Raw genomic sequence first — 6408 nt, forward strand, 5'->3', positions numbered from 1 at the left:
CCTCTTCAATTAGTATCTTGTCTTTAAAAACAAAACTATACATAGCAATCATTCATGCAAAAAACTAATGTTAATGGATCAACCATAGATTCAGTCTATTTTTAGTGATTAAGGAGGATGGAAGATTCTCTAAATCCCAATGGTAATTATAAATAAGCCACTATCACAGAATCAAAGAGTGAAATGGAAACTCACCACCCAGAACGCTGTACCAAGCAGCACCATTGGTTGTCCCATCTACAAAGCTGCTATCATCATTGTTCTTGCGACATGGTTGCCGATTGGGATCTGACATGGGTGGGTTAAAAGAGGAGTATGGCCTGGCCAAGCTTGGGAAAATGGCATCATCTGGGCAGGAGCTGTATTCATGGGTACTACCTAGAAAATGAATGCACAAGATTAAAGAAATGGACATGAGCCAAGAAGACGGCATGCTTTCTGAAGGGTGAGTCAGTGTTGACCTCTTGCTGATGTATTTTTTTTTTTTTTTTTGCTACACCACTAGGAGAAGAAAATGAAGGTTTAAATACTCAGCAATTATACTTAATTTTTAGGTTATATAACTTCCACTGCTAATACCATAAAGTAAAAACCTCATGGGATGTACATCCTACTTATGAATTCAGAGCTTCACAAGAAAAGGTGATACGCTTATAGTACACTGGACCGGCAAGGGCAGTAGAGATTCCCATTGTTGACATTTTTAATCTAAAACATGTACTTGTAAAGTTGGCAGTTATAAAATAGTCACAAGGATGTGAAGTACAGCAAGGGGAATATAATCAACAACATTGTAATAACTATGTATGGTGCCAGGTGGGTACTAGACCTATGGGGTGATGACTTTTTAAGTTATATAAATATCTAATCACTGTGCTGTACACCTGAAACTAATATAATGTTGTATGTCAACTGTAATTAAAAAAATAATTTTTAATTTTTTAAAAAAGTACTTGTACTAACCTCATAGTCACTATAAACCACTCTCACACATACTTTTTGGTGCCTGAATTTAGAGTTTTAAAAAATCTCCTATGTGTATTATGAAAACAAATAGTATTTTTAAGGCACTACACTCTGATTCAGGTATTATAAAATATGCCAGGCTTTTACATTTCCTAGCAATTGACATAACACAAAAATCTCTAAATTTTAACAATATTTTACCAAAGATTTGCTTCAAAACTCAAAGTTTCCAATACCCAAAATTATTATCCTGTGTTCGCAAAGCGCTAACTCTTCAAAGGCTCCTGAGAATCAACCCAGAGCAGGAAATTTCCTGGAGCAACAAAAATTAAGCTGAAATTATCTATCTGGCTAAGGCGTGCTGTGCCTGAAACGTCACAAAAACATGTCAGAGAAAATCAAAGCACCACTTTTCCCTCTCTGACACCACCACAAACGGTCCCAAATGCAGAAGTGTGCAAGCTCAGTAAGACACACACAGACTTCCACACGGGCCCTAGCCTAACACCAAGAGGCAGCCTCCATCTTCAAGCCATCTTGTACACGAGGCTATATAACATCCATAATCCCCCCATGTTACCGGTGTGCAAGAGTGACCCGCGTTCACGACTTCTGTTTTCTCCCTTTCTTTTTGTCCACGTATTCTGTCAAGATTACGTTTCCCTCTCCAACATAAAACCTTTAAAAAAGTTACAGTCCATTTCTGCCCAATACATATGGCCAATGCCATGTGAAATAGTTAGGGGATGTTCCTGTTAAACATATGTATTTCTACAGGCGAAATCACATAATGATCAGTTCCTTAGGAAATTCATAGAAGTCATCGTACAAAGCCTTGTAAAGTCATTATAAACTTTAAACCAATTAGAGAAAGGGAAAGAACACCTACCACTCCGCGTCTCCTCATATGGGTAATTGGCCACAAGGTCTCCTCCATGGAGGGTGGCAGAGAGCACAAAAGGAATATCCATAATCCAGTGAATGACAGCCTTGGTCTCAGGAGCAAGCTGTATTAAACATTAGCAATTAAAAGGATTATAAATGGGTAATCATTGGAGAGATCACTTGACAGAAAAGACACAAGAAAGGTTTAAAAAAAAACATATATAAGCTGGTCAATGACGTTGTGGTTTTCTTTAAAAAAAGAAAAAGAAAAAAAAATTCCTATATGAACAGCATTCCCCAGAATGCTTCCCAGATTTACAATAAAAAATATTTTAATAGTGTTTGAATTTCCTTACAAGTTCTACTTTTGTGACCTGCCAGCTTTTTAATTTTCTCTTTGAAAACAAGCATGTATATCACTTACAAATTTTGGAATCTATCCATCTGATGTTTCAGCGTTAATAATAGCTAAGGATAAGACAAAGAGAAAAGAAAATAGTTGAACCCTGTTAAACAGAAAACCACAGGCCCCAAACGGCATCACTTGTGCTGAAGTCCATGATACCAAACCTAGACTTAATACCTGACCTATTGCTATGTCAATCTCTCCCAGAAATACAATTTTCACCAACCAACCAGTGTGGAATTTTCTGGCCAAGCATCCGTAAGGTAATCTCCATCATAAAAAGAAAGAAGAGGCAGTTTGCATGATAAAAAGCCTTGCTGTTTGCTTTCCCCTAGAAGATGCCCTGATCTAAAAGGAATCCTTTCTTTTCTTTTCTTAACAGCTCCCTAGCCCCATCCTTGCCCCAACCTTCCATTTTGTACAGCCCCGCCCAGCACCCTGCCACTTGCTAGACTTGATTCACGAATTGCTTAATAATAGAGCCACTTACATCTTCAAATTTACTCAGCTGAATTTTGTTTTTTAACACCACAAACAGGGTTCTTTTTTTCTATGGTGGTTCAATTCCAGAAACATAACAGATTTTATTCCCTATTTTTGCTCATTATTTTTTAAATTCCTTTCAATTACTCTAAACACTGTCCCTATAAAAATATATTAGACTGGGTCTCTTTCAGAGCTCACTGTAAAATATCAGTTTACTTTGAAATAATCCTCTTAAATTTTATAACAAAGGCAAAAGTTTTAAGAATTCATGTTGTCTTTTCAATGAGTCACAATCTTTCATATCTTGGAAACAAAATAGAAAGGAAAGAGATTTATAGCAAAAAATTAATCTGGAGCCAAAAGCTTGATATTTTTATGTGATGAGTTTTAACAGCAACTAGGCAGACTCTCAAATCCCCAAGAACTTCTTTGATTTAAAAATAATAAAATAAAAGCTTTATTGGCATATTTTCATATATTTATAGGTTGATACACACATAAAAAATAATTTTGAAGGCCACATACCAAAAGGTAAATGGCGGTCATTTAAGACTGTAGGCTAATAGGTTATTTTTCTTATTTATATTTGCTTTAGCTTTTTGTTTGTAATAAAATATTAATTTTGTAATAAAAAAACACTATAGAAACTGTGTTTTGAAACAAACTTAAAGATGCAATCCTGAATACACAATCATGTACCGCTATTAGGTTTGGCCTATTGTTAGTTCTTACACTCATATGTATACTGCTGCAAATATGTACATCTGTGACTCAGAAGCAGGAGTGTGTTGGTCACTCACTTAACAGGTGCTGCCAGAATCCTCAGCACCCCCCCGCCCTTTTCTCAGACCAGTACCCTGACTTGTAAGCTCAGCCCAGGTTTCTGGAATAAATCCTACATACAAGCAAGAGAGTTTTAAGAACTTTAGACCAACAGTCTGGAACTGCCCGTTTCCTGGATCCTCTACTCACTATCACAGCCACACAGTGGATGCTTGTCTGGAACACCGGCTGTTGATTTTCAATGGCTACATTTTTCTGATGTGATTTGCTTGCCAGACTGGAGCACATACATTCGCAACAGGCCCTCAGCCTACTACGTGTCAGACTCAAATAGGAACTCTAATTCCTGCAATCAAGGGATTGAAATCTAGAATCGAAGGGGAAAATGGCTCTATAAACAAATAATTAATTATAGCATAACCTATATAATAAATCTCTATGTGACAATTAGCACCATACTGGAAGCATGTATATACAGAGAACAGAAAGGATGGCTCTGTCTGGAATAGCAGAGGCTGGCTTCACAGAGGACATGACACGGAAAGAGAAGAAGAGAATTCTAGACAACGGGAACACACACAGAGACATAAAATTGTTAGAGAACTGTGTGCTTAGAGAGTTGGTGGACTGAAGGATACGGGGTGTATGACTAACAAGTGGGTCTGTCAGCAGCTGCCAGAGGCCAAGGGAAACTTGAACAGCCCTGGAATGATGATAAATTGTACTTTCTGAGTTATCACTTAGGAAAGGTACTGAGAATAGTTGCTAAGCTACAGCAGAATTGCCTGGAGTAATCGGAGGGAAACTGAGAACTGCCCACAGCCCTTCTTTGCTTCTTTCCTCCATGATGGGCTCTCCCTTTCCTTCAAGTAACTGAAAACAATGTCCAAACACTTCGGTTTGTAGGAGCATCAGATGTTTAGTGGATGTCAGAGTGTCCATCTAAGCCTGAGGTACGTAACAGAGAGTACTGAGAAATTATGCCAAAGCGGTAATAATACTTCAATCTTTATAACCACCCTGTGGGGTAGATACTATCATCTCCATATTCCAGAGAAAGAGTGGAAGCACATAGTGCTTAAATAACTGTCCGAAACTCACACAGAAGTATGGGGTATTGAACCAAGGTGGCTTCCTGCAGTCTCTGTGCAAGACCATCATCCTATTCTGCCTCATTGAGTCTTTACTTTCTTTCTGGGCAGTGGGGAGCTGGCAAGGGTTTGTAAGCCATAGGGCGATAATCTGTGTGTGAAGACGATCACTCTCGAAGAAATCAAGGAACCTGAATGGAGTTGAAAGAGGCTGAACCCAAAACAAGAATAAGGGGCCACTGGACTTGTCAGGGCAGGTGACGGGGACCTGCCCTAGAGCTATGGAGAGGGTTTGCGGAGCAGGCAAGACTGGACAGGTGTCAGGGGCGTGAAATCACTGAGATCTGGAAACTAAGATCTCACGCTGACAACCATGAAAAAAATCAAAGTCTTTGAGGATGATGGTTCTGTGAGAGAATAGTGTTTTCTTTGGGAAAATATTTGGTTTGGGTCAGGCCGAGCTTGAAGCTCTGGGTGCCACCAGATGAAAAGACTCCATAGCAAGTAAAACAGAGACCCAGGGCTCCATGTGAGAGCTGCAATTACAGACATGGATCTGGGAGACACTGGAGGTGCAGGGAAGGATGGACACCTAGGGAAAGACGGAGGGGTAGCAGATAGGAGCCTGAAAACCAGCACTTAAGCCGCGATGGAAGAGGGAGGGAAAGAAACCAAACAGTGATGTGAAAGGCAGTAGAAGAGGTAAGACACAGTGGAGTTGTGCAAAGCAAGAGAGGAGAAAATTCTGGAAAAGAAGAAAGATCAATAATACAAAATGCTGTAGGAGGAGCTAATTAGATGTTCTGATATGTGCCTCTGAAAGGGCCATGGTGACTTTCTGAGACACCCACGACCGGGTTCCACTCTCCTATCCCTGTCCCCAACTACCTTGCCAGATTCCAGGGGCAGAACTAGCATCAAGGCTCCAGCCTTTCCAACCTTGACCTTCCCAGCCATAGTTAACCTTCCCATACAGGGCTGAGTCCTTCATTGTGATGAAGACATTAGAACAAATTTTTTAGGCTACAGGACAGAACCCAAGAAACTATACATGATCCCTACCTTTGTGTTTTGATCCACAAATTTCTTCAGATTTTTCCACAGATGGTTATTGGGACCACCTTCTTTCTCATTAACATAAACTATCCTATCCAGGTCAAGAAAGTTCCCGTTCAGATCTATTCCCTGGGCATTGCTTTGACCCACAAACCAGTCCTTGAGATCACCAGGCTAAAAAAAAAAAAAAAAAAATCAGAGAAAAATCATCAGTTATTTACTATTATTGTTATTACATACTTAAGGTCTCCATTAATACTTTTTTTAATGTATTAAGATTGGTTATTTATTTCAACATCATCCCTAAATGACATTTTCACTATTTTACTGATATAAACATGAAAGAATCAGGTTTAAAATAATTGTTATGGCTATTTTGAAAATATTCTCAAAACATAATATTTTAAAAGTTAACAGTAATAGCATTTAAAAGATATTTATCATCAAGTTGCAAAAAAGGTCCATATATATTAACTGGTAATAGATGACGTGTTTCAAATCATGCCACTCTAGACTAAGGTCTAAGTAAATATTCATTGCCTCTGTAAATCATAGCAATCTATTTTTAAATATACAAAAGAATAAATTACTAAATAAGGTCAAAAGCTTAAAATGAGTTTAACATTAATTATTTATATAATAACAATATACTTCCCTCTTACAGTTTCCATGAAAAAAACATGAACTCTAGAACTCTTGTTCTATGGCCTTCATGAAAAAAGAATATAAGCTCTA

At 38.2% G+C, this 6408-nt stretch overlaps 1 long non-coding RNA gene across 1 annotated transcript; it reads right to left on the bottom strand.

Moving 5' to 3' along the window:
* Window positions 1-203: 203 nt before the first annotated feature.
* On the bottom strand, window positions 204-5843 carry LOC150000885 (uncharacterized). Its single transcript, XR_016513741.1, has 3 exons — window positions 5680-5843; window positions 1852-1973; window positions 204-374 (listed from the first exon to the last, which is right to left on the bottom strand). It is a non-coding gene; the product is annotated as an uncharacterized LOC150000885 (long non-coding RNA).
* Window positions 5844-6408: the final 565 nt, after the last annotated feature.

The sequence above is a fragment of the Furipterus horrens genome, unplaced genomic scaffold (genome assembly GCF_987537825.1).
Source record: "Furipterus horrens unplaced genomic scaffold, mFurHor1.1.pri manual_scaffold_10, whole genome shotgun sequence".
Lineage (NCBI taxonomy): Eukaryota > Metazoa > Chordata > Mammalia > Chiroptera > Furipteridae > Furipterus > Furipterus horrens.